The 17027-nt window shown below is 36.4% G+C and overlaps 1 protein-coding gene across 11 annotated transcripts in view; it reads right to left on the bottom strand.

Annotated features, from left to right (window-relative positions):
- The window catches only part of GTDC1 (glycosyltransferase like domain containing 1), a 379170-nt gene that overhangs the window by 304747 nt on the left and 57396 nt on the right, over nucleotides 1-17027 (bottom strand). For 9 of the 11 annotated variants that reach the window (XM_047722447.1, XM_047722446.1, XM_047722452.1 and 6 more), the window contains exon 3: nucleotides 9494-9557. The exons of the other annotated variants lie outside the window; for them this stretch is intronic. The gene's annotated coding sequence lies outside the window, so the exon portion shown is untranslated. The remainder of the gene's footprint in view (nucleotides 1-9493; nucleotides 9558-17027) is intronic. 11 annotated transcript variants of the gene reach the window in all.

The raw sequence follows: 17027 nt of genomic DNA, 5'->3' as shown, positions 1-17027 counted from the left end.
TTATGTAGTCCTCTTTCCAGGACTGCTTCTGAATGTTAAAAGGGCTTTCTTTATTTCCAGTGACTATAAACTGCTCAGATAGAAAATTTAAGTTCCAGATACTTGAATACATTCCCTGCTTTGAGATAAATTCTATCCATGCACAGGTTGTTTTAGTAATTAAGGTACCAACAACCCTGCCATCATGAATGAAAAGGGAGGAATTTATTAAAATGGTGCTATATAGGGAACGTTGTATGGGAGATAGTGGCTAGTTGTTTTCTTTGTCCTCTGAGGCCAAAATAACAGAAACAGAACGGAAATATAACAAAAGGAATTTAAGTTAGGCATTGGGCAAGTTGTGAGGTACTGACTCACACCATCAGGTTACACTCAGCATGTCTTCTGCAGATTTCAAATGAAGAGGTAGCCTGCTTTCCTCTAAAACAGTTTACGCAAAGCAAGCAGATGTAAAGATGACTTCTTTGCATTTCTTGTATAGACATAGTTTTCTTCTGTACATTACTATTTGTATACGTATTGAAAAAATAAGAATTAAAAGAAACACCCGAAATGCGATCTAGGATAAAATGTGATATAGTGTGCTCTTTGCCATAAGGCTACCAAGGATCTAATAACTCCTTGTAAATTAACATCAATAATATAGATGATCAAATTATCTGATTGCCATGTTAATAAGTTCAAATTGCTTACTTCTTCAAAAACAGAGTTCTGAATATATGACAACTGCAAGATATCCTTGTTTAAACAATAGTCTATGCAAAAAAGTTAAAAAGAAATTATATTTGTATTTACTCATGGAATAATATTCTCCAACAAAAACACTGGGTTAAGTCATTTTGAGGGTTTTCCTATAACCTTTGTAAATGAGTATCTTCCACTCAAAACAACTTTGACAATTTGATATTCCCTTATCAAAAACAAAAAAGTCAATAAAATGTAGTCCAGATCCAGCAATTGTACTATTAGGTATTTATCCAAAGGATACAAACATAGTGATCCAAAGGGGCACCTGCACCCCAATGTTTATAGCAGCAATGTCCACAATAGCCAAACTATGGAAAGAGCCCAGATGTCCAGAAACAGATAAATGGATAAAGACAATGTGGTATGTACATACAATGGAATACTACTCAGCCATCAAAAAGAACAAAATCTTGCCACTTGCAACAACCTGGAGGAAACTAGAGTGTACTAGGCTAAGCAAAATAAGCCACTCAGAGAAAAACGAATATCATATGATTTCACTCATATGTGCAATTTAAGAAACAAAACAGATGAACATATGTGAAGGGAAGGAAAAATAAGATGAAAACAGACAGGGAGAGAAACCGTAAGAGACTCTTAACAATAGGAAACAAACTGAGGGTTGCTGGAGGGGAGGTGGGTGGAGGGATGGGGTAACTGGGTGATGGACATCAAGGAGGGCACTTGATGGAATGATCACTAGGTGTTATATGCAATCACTAAATTCTACCCCTGAAACTAATAAGTTAACTAAACTGAATCTAAATTTAAAAGATAAAAATAAAAAGAGAAGCAACAGCAAAAAATAAAATATAATCTATAACCTTTCACAAATTAAAATTATTACTGTATCCTTTGTATGTAAAAATGATTTACACCAATAAAATTACAAATATAGCTCTTAATATTCATCCATTCACTTATCCAACAAGTGTTAACTGAGGGTTCACATCTAGACACTGTGCTAAATGTAAAGACACCAAGATGACCTAATTACAGTTCCTGTCATCAGACAGAGAAATAACACTACAAAACCAAAATATACGTACTTGATGTCAAAAGGGAACCAACAACAAGTCACTATATACACCAAGTACCCAGAAAGTTCAAAGGTCTAAGCAACTAATTATACAAAAGAATTGAGAAGTATGGTAGATCACTTTGGGACAGCTCACTGGACATGCATTCCAATTCTTCTTCTGCGTGTCTTCCTCCAAAATAGAAACAAGATGGCTAAAGTACTTTTCCTCTCATACTAGAGGTAATTATGTGACATACTTTTGGCCAATGAGATGTCTCCTCCAAGCAGACATCCCTTTCTAAAAAAAGAAAGGGGGAGTGAAGGAAGGAAGGGTTGCTTCCCATGAAGAAAAGGCTTCTGAGCATCCTTCATTTCTCTTCCTGCTTAAAGGTAAGCACAATTTCTGGGGGTATGAAAGTCATCTGTAAAATAAAAGGCAAAAGTTATGTGCTAAGGATGGGAGAGGAGATGTTACCTGGGTCCCTGATGGCATCAGTTACCTGTGAACTAACAGCCTCCAGACTTCTTATGACATGAGACAAATGAAACCCTGACTCATTTCAGTCACATCGGTAAGACCTTCTACTACCTGAGGCCAGACGCATTTTTACCATTAAAAGGAAGCTGCAGCTAAGAGGAGTTACTTGAGTTAGACTGTCCAACTTGATTTAGGCTATGATCTAGTTCTTCCTAGCTAGAAGAAATAAGAACAATTTTGAATTTACGTTTCTACAATTTTCAATAGTGTAGATGACTTAAATAAGCATGTTCTAATTCCTCCACAGAAATCCATTTGTTGCAGTCATTACAAGATTTTTATTTCTCTTCCTCACTGATCCTCAAACCTATAACATTTTTTATAGAGTGGTATATATCATTCATGTATGTAATATACACATACAAACAAATAGCCAAAGGTTAGGAAGAAAGGAGTAAGGAAAGAGAATAGAGAGAGAGGGAAGGAACAAGGAACCTAGCTTATTTCAAAATATAAACTATGTTTTCAATTGTGCGAGCATTTAAGAAGGCAGCTGCCAAATAAATGAAAGACCACAAGATAACAGTATTTTTTTTAAATAGGAAAGACTTCCTCAGCAACTTGAAATCAGTTACTCTGTTTTTAAAAATTTTTTTAACTTGAAAAAATACATATCCCAAAATCATGTTGTGTCTAATTTACCACCAGCATTATTAAATTATTGTGCTATTCTACCTATGTTGAGTAAACTCCTTAAGATAATACCCTCTATAGGTTTCTGTTGGACAGATTTTGAATATGCACCATTCTTGGAATAATTTCAATCATAGAGAACTGGAAAGATTCATTAATTTCAATCACCATCAGCTCCACAAGCCACATATACTTTTTCTGCCTTTTTTGTTCAAACATATTTCACTGTGGCCATTCAAAAGGAAATTACACATTCCAATAACATTTAAGTTCCTCTCAGTTACCCTTTCAGTGGTTCAGGGTAATGACAGAGTAAAGAATCATGCTCTTCACAGGCTCTCCCCCCCCCCCAAACTCATTTGGTAGTATTTCAGCATAAATCTCTTGTGCCAAAAAGCAATGGGTAATGTCTAATGCTCTTCTCAAACAGTAGCTTACTTTGGAGGGAAGGGGAGTGAGAGTCAGGAGAAATCATCTCATTCCCAGCTTTTAAAGAGTCTTAGCATATGGGATAAGCAATTTCTTATCCCATTTTCCTAAAATAGAATTATGGAACCATAATAGGTCAAGCGGGGAGGGGGTGCGAGGGAGGATGAAAAGGAGTTAGAAACTTTTCAATTATCTGTGAGTAGGGGTAATGGTTATAAGGATGAAATCATTGAAAGTTCTAGCCCTAAATTATCACTGAAATCAGTCAAAAAAAAAAAAAAAACCCTATATATTCATAAAACCTGGGGCTTATATATTTTTTGGCACTGTTCCTAGGTAGAAGCTTCCTCTGTAAAACAGATAAGAGCTACATCCTCTTCTTCGTGAGACTTCAGGAATGGGATAAATAAGGATAATAAGAATAGTCAGATAACGTAAATTCCTTCATTTTAAAACCAGCATTCGAAGGCAATCTTGGACAATCCATATGACCTCAAAAGCATATTCAAGTCTCCTTTGTTTATCTCATCTCAGCTTCAATTTCATCTGCAGTTATCTCCTTTAAAACAAGTGTTTCTGGGATCCCTACATGATATGAGGTCCTTTTTCTCCGGCCCATTTTTATTTGGTTATCTTTTTAGGTGCACTAAAGATTGAGTTTACAATAAACTGAACAGACAGCGTACAAAAGGCTTTTAGAACTATACCATATGGTCCAGGGAAGGGAACAATCTGGACGATCCCCACTTCAATCTGCAAGCTTGTCCACCTCTATAACACATTATACCACTGTAATAAAATATTAAGATGGAAACGTAAAAGCGAAAATAGTCTATCTTTAGCATTACCAGGCAACCACACTTCTGAGAATTTGCTGATAAACTTAATAAACATTTACTTTAATTTATATTCTGGAATTTTGGTATGCAACACCAGGCATAGAAACCTAGGCCACTATTCACTAGAAACAATATTTCGGCAGGGATATGTGTGGGTATTCAACTTATGCTTCAGAAATTTGGAAGGAAAAAGAAAACAAAACACTTTTACAGGGGGCATATTGGCAGGGGCTGATGTAACAGATGACACATTCTTGGAAATCAAATAAAAGCAATAGGGAAATACCCATTGCTGCCTGGTGAAGGCCTAATCACATGGACACAGCTGGAACCAATGTAGATCATCCATTAATAAAACTGTATTGTAGTAGCCACTTTTTGATGCATTTCAATTGCTGCTATAGCCAAATCTCTGAATTTCTTTGTTTGCTTGTTTGTTGAATTTCTTTGTTTTAACAGGAAATACAGGAAGATTTAGGGCAGAGGAAAAAAGGGGAAAAAAACAAAAACAAAAACCACCCTGCTCTCATGCTAAAAATGAGCCTAGCTCAAAAAGCTAAATGTCACTTTACCTTGCAATGTACTTACACTATCAGCAGCTTAAAATATGCAGTGTAAACCTGAAAAAGGGGGAACTCATATGGTACTATGGATAAAAAGTGAGCAGTGTGAGATGCCACAGAAAACATATGACATACTTGTGACAGTATTCTACGGAATGATAATATGTCGAGCAGGGAGAATTAAAATGTATCAAAAATTAGAGGGGGAATCAAACAACTGAATTAGCACATACACTTTCATGCAATACTCTCTAACGAAATTTAACACTGAAGTGTGTACCATATGTGTAAGGAAAGATGACTAATATTTAAACTTAGAAATCAATATCTTACATGTTATCAATATTTGATATCAAACAAAATATTCAAACCACCTACCCAGGAGGAATGTTCAAGACCTGTACTGATATTCAAATGAAATGAAACACCATCCATAATTATAAACATATTTAATACAATAAAATAAAATCCTAGTTAAAATAATAAATTTAGTATTTATCCAACTTTGCTGGCATCCTTCAATAATGCTATTTTTACATGTTGCTACAAATATAATGATTAAGTTACTATACAGTAATTCCTACAAACTGTGTAACATTTATCTATAAAGATACAGAAGCTTTGATGTATGTTCAGAATTAAACAAAACTGTAAAATTTATTACCTACAAAAATAAAAAACTCAACAGCACTTACCAAAACAACAACAGCAACAACTGCTCAAATACTCAAACATCACAGATCTTAAATATATTTCTACTATGCCTCTGTGTATAGTTGGAATAAACAAATAAATACAATGATTCATGTTGCAATGCCTAAGTCACTGAAAAATACGTTCCTACCGCAGAAAAGACAAAGGGCTTAATTGCAAATAAAAATCATACCACTGGAGAAAATGTATTTAAAGTTGATGCATAGTATTTAATATGCAATGAACATTATTCAATACATGTGAACATAGAGAATAAGCTCTGGTCTCTATTATCACACCTTGGCATAGAACGATTCAAGACAGTCATGCACTTAACGGGACCAAAAGAAAAAAGTTTCACTGGCTTCCCTTCTAAAAAATGTCATAATTCTGAAACATAAAATATTGACCTAAAGATTTAATTGATATAACTTAACAAGCATCCCATCCAGATTCATCTTAGCTACTCTACAGAAATAGGCACTTAAATACAAGCTTTAAAAAACAGCATGGGAGGGGTGGAAAACTGCAGCATTTATTAACATGTGCATTATACATACAAAGCAATGTGAGTACTTGTTTGTTTTGTTAAATTAATGAGCCAATATGTTGCTGAACCTGTCTTGAGAATGAGAGAAAATAACAGGTGAGTTTATTTAATGCATAATTCTCCTATACCTGTTTTACAAACCCTTTTCATGATTTTAAAGCATTTTCTAAATTAAAAATAGATCTCTAGGAAAAAAACAGCTTTTAGATTGTACAAGTTGATCTTAATGTTCCATAATAGATATATTTCCCAGCGTACATGGCATATAAAAATTCTTCCCATTAATACTTCTAACAGAAGCCACTATTTACTTTTCTTCAGTCACATGTGTTGCACTATTACAAAAGCTCATGAGTTTTTCCTCCCAAAGTAATTTTCTTATTGCCAAAATTCATTGACAACCTTTTAAAATAAAAATCAGTCAAAATAATATCAATCTTCTCCTTAGAAAACATATTCTGCCTATTTATTCTTATCTTGATTGCAAAACACTAACTTTTAAAATAGACCACTTGAAAGTCAGTCATTTGTTTTTGCTTAATACAAGAGCAAACACATTTACATTTTGAGGAACATTCTATGAAATTTTGTAGAATGCTTGCTCATAGTGAAAACCTAGTCTCCTGCTCAAATCATCACTTAAAAATCATAATGCTACATTTTCACACCCCTTGTAATAATAGGTCACTAGATATAATTTAGAGAGAATTGGGAAACCTAAAAACACTGTGTTTTATCTTGCATTTTCACTTCAAAGGAAAACATTTTAAATACACACCTGTATATTTCATGGAAGTTCACTTGCTCGCCTGCAACATTTATCAGACATTCTAAAAATGAGTATTCAATCTGTAAAAGCTATGAGCTGACCCTGAGTTTTAGACAAAAATAGAAAACAATGGCAGACTTTTTGGTCTCAACAAGAGATATCTTGGCTTAAGATCCATAATAATACAAGCAAGTGTCATTCAAAAGTTTCCATTCAAATAATAAGCTATGAAGGGAGACAAGATTCCAACCAATCAAAACCACTATGTCAACATGACCAAAGTTAGTAATATTCAGAAGGGTTTTCTGAGAAGTGTGGCAAAAACGCAACTGTGAAGAAAATCTCTAAGAGCTGGAAAAGGGAAATCTTTTAACACAAGCTTCTAGAAGGAACAATGCTGCTTAGCAAACGTGGAGGTTGTGAGGAGAACGAAGTTTCTATTTAAGAAATATTGTTTTGTTTTTTTTTTAATGTGAAGAAAGAGGAAAACGAAGGAAAAGAAATGGGATAAGGAGGAAAGACTAAGGCTGCTTGCTTTCATTCAGTGGTGCTGGGAGGGTAGACCCTCTGCCTTATGAAAACCACTGCCAGAACCAAGCTACACAAAACATTTTGGCTGCCAGCCTAGAACAGTGCCAGGCTGTTTTTTATTTTGTGCTAGACTCCCTCGATTGAGACAGTGTGGGATTGTCACTTTGAAGCACAGAGAACAAAGAATAATATAGTACGGGGCGGGGGGAGGTGGATTTTTCTCCCCTTAAAGTCAGGTTAGCATTTTGTTTTGTTTGACAAGTCTTGAAAAGACTCAAGAAACAAAAATTATGCTGAAGAATCTATCATTTGCCTAAAGAAATTAGCTTTAGAACAATATTGCCGGCAGTTGAAAGCCACAGGAAGGATGAACATTTTTTAAAAATCAGACTTAAAAGGGGTCCAGGTTATATACTTACCTGTTTAAGAAGCTTGAGACCAAGAAATATGTGATTCACAATCACATCATCTTGTCTAAAATCTGACAGGTGAAGGAAGGCCATAAAATCAGGCAAAAAAAGAAGTGTCACAATTTTTAGGTCACTATTCAGAGGCAACTGTGTCAGCTGTTATTCTGACCTTGATTTCTCCAAACTTAAATAATCTGATTAAAAGATTATAACAGTATAATCAGAATATTTTATGCCTTTACAGGGAAAGAGGTGATAAATGATCAAAAATGTTTAAAGGATTAAACCACAAATCATCTAGAAAGTTACCACAGACACAAACAGGAAAACCGTCTCTTCTATCCTATTCAATTCTGTACTAGAAGAAAAGCTAACACAAATGAGAAAGCCAAGTGTGAGCTGCTGGAAGCTTCAACTAAATATACCACCTGAATCTGGTGACTAAAAACACCAATAAGCCATTAGCTCCTAGAGGTATGACCCTTTTCTCTCTAATGCACAAGATAAGTAGAGGTAGAAGTCCATTTCCTACAAACCAAATGAAAAGAAAAAATGAACTGTGACAAGCCCAGATCCCATGCTGGCATATTTTACACTAAGCTCAGCATCATCTAGAAGCAGTATGCTTCTCCCTGCCCATCAGGCCAGGAAAAGAGTTGTGAAACTAGTACAGCATTGATGAATAGCACCAAAGGTCCACTAGTCCCTTCCTCCTGCCCATCTCCACTGAATCAGCTGTTAAAAGAAGACCAACGACTGTTACAGAAATAGCAAGAACTAAAGCACTTGCCTCAGATGTTACATACACAGGCGTGGAGCATGACCACCTGAGCCTATCTAATTTCCAACAAAATGATCCCCCACCCAGTTTTGTGCATGGCCACAGATTCTGATAGCGAGTCAAGATCACTGTTGGGAAAGGCGGGGGGAGGGGGAAAGTGTGGAAAAGAAACCGGGTGAGAACGATGGCCAAACTTCAAACAGTACACAGTCCATGCTTCTCGTTATTCAAATTAGTATCGTGCACAACCCTGTGGGAGGATAAAACCTGTGATAAAGGTTTCAGGTACAATGATTTGCTATGGATGGCAAGGGCTGGTCTGCCACAGAATCAAAAAATGCATTATTTTGCTCCTCACTGTTCTCCTTTCCCATTTCCTTTCTTCCATCTGGGATATACCAATGATGCTATAACTGCATGGGACACTGATAGTTATAGAAAAGGCATTCATGTCGTGCCAAAATGATGCCTGGCTGGCTTTAGTTCAGCAAGGAATCTGATGCAAAATCAGGAAATAAAAAGAATGAAAGGTGTAGAAGAAGCCAGGCGATAACATGTTTTCTCTGTTTTTTAATGATGCAGATGAAATAGGGGAAAATCTAGAAAAAGCAGCCAAGCTGACTGAATTACAAAGAAAGATTAAAGGAGTTAAATGCGTATAACTTGGCTGACAACCAAGGAACAATATGAGAGCTGTCCACAACTCTCCAAAGTATATACATAAAAAGAAGAGCAGGGAATTTTTATCTGGTATAGAAGTGTGAATGTATGAAATAATAATGAGATAAAATTAAAATAAAGAAAACTGACTTCAAGCAGCAGATGAAGTAATCTTATAAAACTCAGGAATGGCTGCTTCCTTCTCTAGAAATATTTATCATCTCACTGACCCACACTGTAGTAAAGAAAGAACAGATGATAGGAAATGGCCACATACTGACAGAGGATTGAATCAATGGAGAAATTAAAACAAAGTCCCATTTGCTTACCTGATGATCCAGAGGTACTAATTTTTCTCTTTACATATATCCAATCAGGCTAATGCAGAGATACCTGTGAGATCAAAGGACATAATTAAGATGTTGTTTTGAAAATAAGCCCAGGCGGAATTCTGAATCCTGACCTGGATAAGAGTTTACCTGAATGACCCAGTAGTCTGATTCTTGGATGGAAGTCTGATTCTTAATATGGAAGAAGAACCTCCAAGGAGAGAGATGTTTGGAGTCTTAACTGGTAAGAGTTTTCCCCCACCCCCAATCTTTCCAAGGCTTCCCAAATCAATTCTAACTCAAAAACAAGAAGAAGAATTCAGATTAGAGGTCCTTATCCTTGGTACGTGGAGTCTATGTACTTCTGAATGATATATGTAAAATTTGTGGGTTTATGTAAATGGATGTCTCTCTGGAGAGAAGATCAACAGTTTGTCAGATTTGCCAAAAAGTTCCATAATCCAAACAACTGTCAAGAACCTCTGCTGAGGACAGTCTAAGATCTCAGAGACATGTTGGAATACATAGGAATAATCAGTCCAGGTCTGGGGCTTTCACTCCAGGGAAACAATGGAGGTACACAGACACTTCCGTATCTGGGGTACATACCTTAACATACCTTAACACTACTTTCTCTGACAGCATTAGATCAGGTTTAAACTGTTACTTAACTTCTCTGCAAGCCATGCGGAATGAAGAGAACAAGTTCTTACCTTATACCCAAGGGTGGATATTGTGACTTTCCTGTTCTATATACATTAAAGTCAGAATCCTTAGGTATATCAATACTGACTAACAAAAGGATCCTACGTGACAAGCAAAAGGAGGAGCTGGCAAAGCAATAGGAAATGTGGCTCCCAGACAGAATATATAACACAAAATCACAGGATTACCAAATGCCATCTCTTAAAAGAATTTCCCTAAACAGTGGTCCCAGAGTCCAAATAGCTTCTATCAGAAAGAAATCAAGATGGAGAACCTTGCAGGCACCAACTGTGAATAAGACAAAAACATCCGCAGCCATAGAAAGAAACCTGAGCAGGAGTGTCATCAAAAAAGAAGAGAAAAAAACGATAAAAAAAAGATAAGGGAAAGGCTGAGAAGACATAAGTCAAGCAAAAGGAGAAATCAAATTAAAAAATTTTTAAATGGCCTGTTACAAATAATGATCTTGTGGTATATTTCTTGAAAAATAATTTCTTTAGACATTCATCCCCTCAGCATCTACCAGGCATTGCCCTGGTTTCTGGGGAATTTAGTGGTGAACAAAGACAAAATTTGCCTGGCTGGAGTTTAATTTGGGGAGGGGGAGGAAGGATGCAGGGAGGCATAAACAGCAATATCATTTCAATACATGATATGAAAGAAGTCAGATGGTGTGACCGAGGCATGGTAGAATGCCCTACATCTATCTAGTATGTCACAGAGATGTTCACTCCAATTCTCGAAGTTAGTCAGGGTCTTAAGGAATGGAGACTGAGAAAGGACCATAGGGACAGCTAGTCAAACCTCTTCATTTCAGAGACGAAGACAAGAGAGCTATTCTGGAAGACAAAGTATCACAACCTCATTATCTCCAAACATCAAAATACATACACCTAGCTGAGTTATGATTTTATGATATACTCTCTACCTTGAGAAAAGAAAGCCAGAGAACAAGTAACTGAACAGCATTTCTGAATCTTTTAAAAAACTGGCAGATCCCGTGCACTTTGTAACCTTAAGATGTAACCTAGAACCACATTCTATCTGAATTCTTGGCAAGTTTCGTTCTATTTTTTTAAAGTTGTTTTTCCCTTCTACAGATGACTTTGATCAATTTCTGCTGTTAAAGGAAGTCAGGCAATGGAGAATGTGGGGAGGCATGGGAGCCATCCTCCAAGAGCTCCCCCAAATCCTCATCTTATGAAATTCATGACTTTGGTAGCTCCTTCTCACTGCATGAGGGTTGGTGCACAAAAACCAGAATGCCCTGGAAGTGAGGGTTTCTGACTTCTGAGTTTAGGTCCTAAAAGATACTACGGCTAGCTCCTTGCTCTTTTGGGTCACTCACTCTGGGTGAAGTCAGCTGCCACATCAGGAGGACAAACAGCTCTATGAAATGGTCCTCATGGCCTCTTGCCAAATGGCCAGAATCCACTTAACAGGGTTATATGTGAGCCATCTTGTAGAAGGTTCACCCAGGCTGCTCAAATCTTCAGAAGACTGCTGCCCTGGGTCAGTCTTGACTCCAATTCATGAAAGATCAGAGCCAGAACCACATAGGTTGCAATCCACCTCTAGCATGCTCTCTAGCTTCCTCCAAAGCTAAAAACTCCATTTCCCAGATGCATTTGCATCATGCCTTCTATGGGACCTGGATTCAGACAAACAGAAAAATCCATGTAAGACTTAGAAAACAGAAGTAAGTCAAGGTGGTGACCACCTCCAAGTAGATCAAATCTTGTAGTGAAAGCATTTTGTTCTTCTGAGACAACCAGCTAGATAGTCTAATTGAATGATCCCTAGTATCACAGGTTCCCAAGTAGCAACTGACAATAGATATTCTACTAAAATAGGGTAACTGGATGTTTCCCTTGGCTTATGCTGTTCCCAGCTTGTTAATAGTCAAGGTTAGTTTCTTGGCACTTTTGGAAATTAAGTAGTGTGTAAACATATCCCTTTTTGCTTAAACTAGCTAGCTGTCTGCAACTTAAACTAGCTGTTGCCTACAACTTAGAACCCACTCTATCATATACAAATTCGCCTGTCTCATAATGCTTTCACACCTCTTTCACAATTCACCCTCTTCTGTTCCATTACTAATCCTTCTGCCTGTGCACTGAACCCTATCCATTCATGACTTTCCTAAAAACTTGCTCCACCATTCTTCACCTTTTCCTCTACCTTGAATCTTTTTCTCTCCACTGGCTCCTTCTCCTTCATGAATAGCACACTTCTTTCAACACTACCAACTATCCTGCCAAGATTCATAAAACAACAATATAGACCCACTGCCTTTACTTCAACTTCCAAGCAATGCTCAAACTACCACAACGTGGCTTACTTAGCCTTCACTGTGTTGAAACAGCCATTGCTAAGGTTTGCTAATAATGACCTATTTTCAGCCCTCTCTCTGCTGGACTGTGGCATTTGGCAGTCCTGCCCACCATGCCTCTTTGAAACTCCCTTCCATCGGTTTCCAGGACGCCACCAACTTGCAGCTCTCCCCCAGCCACCTCTCCTTGAGGTGTGTTCCCTATTTTAGCCTGGCTCCTTTTCTAGGAATTCCCTAGAGCTTTATCCCTAGGGATATTATGGTTTTCTTCTGTCCTTGACTTCAAGATTTCAATTATCATCTATATATTCACTAATCACTCCCAAATCCTAACCTCTCCTATAGCTCTCTTCCCACTACAAATTTACACTTCTGTTTGCCTGTTAGATGCATCTAGCTTTATCATTTGTTGCGAAATATCAAAAAACCTCCCTAACCTAAGAGGACAAATTAAAAGTAGTTTTTATACTATAATGATGCTAATATTGTAACCACTAGCCTGTGGGACACTTGAAATGTGGCGAGTCTTACATGAAATGTGCTGTTGAGTAGAATATACACAATAGATTTCAAGACTTAATGCAAAAATAAGAATGTAAAATAGCTCAATAATTTCATATTGATTACATGTTGCAATGATAAGAATTTAGATATATAGGGTTAAATAAAATATATTAACAAAATTAAATATATTTATTTTCATTTGTCTAATGTGGTCACTAGAAAATTTTACATTATTGCATTACAACTCTATTGAACAGTGCTGCTCTAAACACACACACACACACATAATAACACTAAGAAAAAAAATAAACACTATTCTTAATGAACAAGAGAAAGAGAATTGATTTTGTTTTTTTTAATTTTCAATCACCCTTACATTAAGAACTTACTATTTTATCTTGATAGCCTATAGAGTCATTCTTACTGTTTAAAAGAGAAGGCTAGGGGCGTCTGGGTGGCTCTGTCTTTAAGCGTCTGCCTTTGGCTCAGGTCATGATCCCAGGGTGCTGGGATCAAGCCCCGCATCCGGCTCCCCTCTTCCACCCCCCCTGCTTGTATTCCTTCTCTTGCTGTGTCTCTCTCTGTCAAATAAAGTCTTTAAAAAATAAATACTAAAAGAGAAGGCTATATCCTGGAATGAAGATTTGTAAGGTTCCTTAAAATATATGCAAATATATTTAAAATTATAATGTTAAAAATGCTAAATTATATCCTATAAAAATCAAATATAATCACACCTATATCATAAAAATACAAATAGCTAACATTTGATAGGCACAATTAAACAGTGTTATTTAATCACTGCATCTCTAAAGTAGATGATACTGTTATACCCCATTGAACAAAGTAAGAAACCTAAAGCAGAAAGAAGTTAAGTATCATGTTCCTAAACCTCAAACCAAGCAATCTGGCTTGAGATCCCATACTCTCAATCAGTACCTTTTGCTGACTCGATAGAAGTAAAATTTAAAAGAAGACAAGTCTCAGATGGTTCCCAGTACTCTTCAACTTATACACTCAACTAAGATCAGAGAAAAAAAAAAAGTTAAATTAAATAAAACCAAATATGAATGCAAATATAAAAGCTCACAAAAAATGTAAATTTAGAAGTAAAACTAAGTGAGTAGAGGAGAGTATAAGGAAGGAATAAGGAAAGAAGACACAAAGGAATCTGCTCTGAGCACAGTGTGTACAAATGAGAATTCCTCAAGAACAAAAAAGCATTTCTGTGTGGACGTGACAACAGTAAGGGCTTCAGAAACAATGCATGTCCACTGAGGCTACAGAGCAAACACAGAACTTGACACATACCCATAGAACCTCTGAGAGACTCACACGTAATTCTGCTTCACAAAGTGCAGGTTGGGGGAGTGTGAGGGACAGATCTTAAACTAATTCCAATGTTATAAAAAAGCTAATAGAAATAATTCATGCCTGAATAAGGCTATACAACCTATATTTTTAAGTGCAGTTTGGCATTTTTTTCAAAAACTTCCAAAATACAATGTTCACAAGTATATAAATCAACACATGAACAAAAATAAATAAATATATTTTATGTGTCTACATGTCTCTAGAAAGAAACACACACACACACACACACACACTGATTAGCTGTGTATAAAGAAAGTATTAAGGGACCAGGGCATAAGAGGGAGATTTCATAGCCCTTGTCACTTTTTGAATTTGAATCCAGTGAATACAATGACAATTTAAAAGTTTTTAAGATATCTTAAAATCCAAAATAAAAATAAACAAAATGATGCTGAACAGGAAAAGGTAAGGAAATCTATTAATTCACACATATATACTGCATGGTGTGTGTGTGTGGGGGGTGTCTTTGATGATAAAGGGCTAGGGACTTCCAGCCTCAGTGGAAGACTAGCATTCCATCTTCACACATCATCACCACCCCTGTACTCCATACCCTACCACCCACCACCAGGTATACACAACTAACATGCATACACAGAGGACATTTTAACTGCTACACAATGCTGTTCAAATATTATATCTCTGAGAGCCAGAGTACTTAAAAACATCCCAAAAGGCAGATAGAAGCACTTAAAAAAAAGGAAAAGAGGATTTTAAAGCTATCAATATAGAAATATATTTTATAATTTTTTACTTTGTCTTTTCTTTAAAATGCACTTGAAAATCAGAGATGCAAAAGATTGGTGACATAAAGCTTCCCCAAAGATAGAAAACCATGACAACATTTGCTTTAAACTTGCAAACCAGATTACTCATAGGCTGCAACCTAAAATGGCAACCCAGAGGGCTTTTCTTTTGCATGTGAGGATGCTCTGTCATTTTCTCACTGACCAGAAGTGATGCTGCTGACTGGCCAGCGGAAGAACCCATTCCTTCCTCCTGGACCAAGCATCTACTCTCCCAAAACTCGAAAGCCCTTGAGTCTAGCCTTCCAAAATGATGAGTAAACTCCTTTAGTCAGGGATGTAGTAAACCCTTTCCTTTCAACTTCTTGCCAGTCAGAACTTTTCAAAAAATCTACCAAAAAAAAAAAAAAAAAAAAAGGCTCATTCGCATCACTTTTCTTTGTGTTGCCATCATTCATTGTCTTCATTTTTAATTTGGTGGTACTTTTAGCCAAATGAAATGAAACACAGTCAGTTTTTCTCAAACTGTCTCAGCTCTACTCTTTATCTTCTGGGACCCAATTCATGTGATCCTTTAACAACTATTTATTTCACACCAAACTAGATATCTCCCTAAAGCTTACCAATCTAGCCTCCAGGCATATTGCTTAAATAAAAGCAGTAGATCTTTGTAAACCTAAAATTTGCATACTAAAGGAACAAATCAACTATCAAAAGACCTAGTAGTATACAGCAGTTGCTCACCTCCAAGCAGAGTTTAAATTCATTTCAATTTATTATTTTTTTTTAAAGGAACAGCTATTGACTTTTTCCACTTTGCAAAATACTGTTTAATGGCCTAGTTAAATTAGAGGTGATAGTGTGAAGCAAGTGCTTTAAATTGGTAAATTCTAAACCTTTTAATAAAAGTACATCAGTCAGAAGTTTTAATAAGACTCAGCAGGACAGAGAAGAATTAACAGTCTGTAGGTATCAAAAGGGGGTGATAGGCAATGATAACCTTAATCATTTGCATAGGGATTTATAATTTCATTGCTTAAAGGTTAATGAAATTATGTGGTATTTTGCCCACTCTTATCCAGTAAATGAGTTCATGCCTTGGTTTGTATACATTTATCAACTGAATCGTATAACAGAAGAAATTACTCTTGTTACCAATTAATCTACTGCATTTTTACTTACGTACATCTGGGTGCACAACTATCATTATCTGTTCTAACCAACAGCCCCAAAATAAAAACATAAGGTCTCCAACAGCATCTGAGAAAAAAGAACAAACTCGTAATCAGAATTCTAAAAGTCCAACAAGTTGCTAAAATGATTGCCTTTTTAAAAACTAGATATTGTTTTACCTATTTAATACTTCAACTACTGCTAAATAGTTGCTTCCGCCAAATGTTAACATAAAGTCTACCCTAGAGACTAACAAAGGCAGTCAGAACCCAGACTATTTGACAGTGAAACTGGATGGAAAAATGCAAACAATACACACAAATAATTAGAATAGGTAAAACAATAAAAGATTCTAGGTTGAAGCAATTGTCTTAAAACATCACAGGGCAAAAACAATACACTGCTGGCGCCCTGCATCACTGAGCACCCAGGAGGTGTTCAAGGCCAGAGCTTTGCTTGGTACCTAGTTCTAATGGAAAACTGCAGACTCTAGCTTTAGGCAGGGTCGTATTTCTTATTCCGGCTGCACATTAGAATCACCTAGAGGGCTTACAAAATAAGAATAAAACAAAAAGTAAAAAGCTGATATTTAGGCTCGACAATCAGAGATTCTAGTTTCTTCAGTAATTTTTAGAAGCTCCCTAAGTGATTTCTTATGTCCAGCTAGGGCGGATAATTAGGGCGATAGAGCATTGGTTCT

The sequence above is a fragment of the Lutra lutra genome, chromosome 3 (genome assembly GCF_902655055.1).
Source record: "Lutra lutra chromosome 3, mLutLut1.2, whole genome shotgun sequence".
NCBI lineage: Eukaryota > Metazoa > Chordata > Mammalia > Carnivora > Mustelidae > Lutra > Lutra lutra.
Note: the sequence above shows the minus strand (reverse complement) of the source record. Positions and strands in the feature narration are given on the sequence as shown.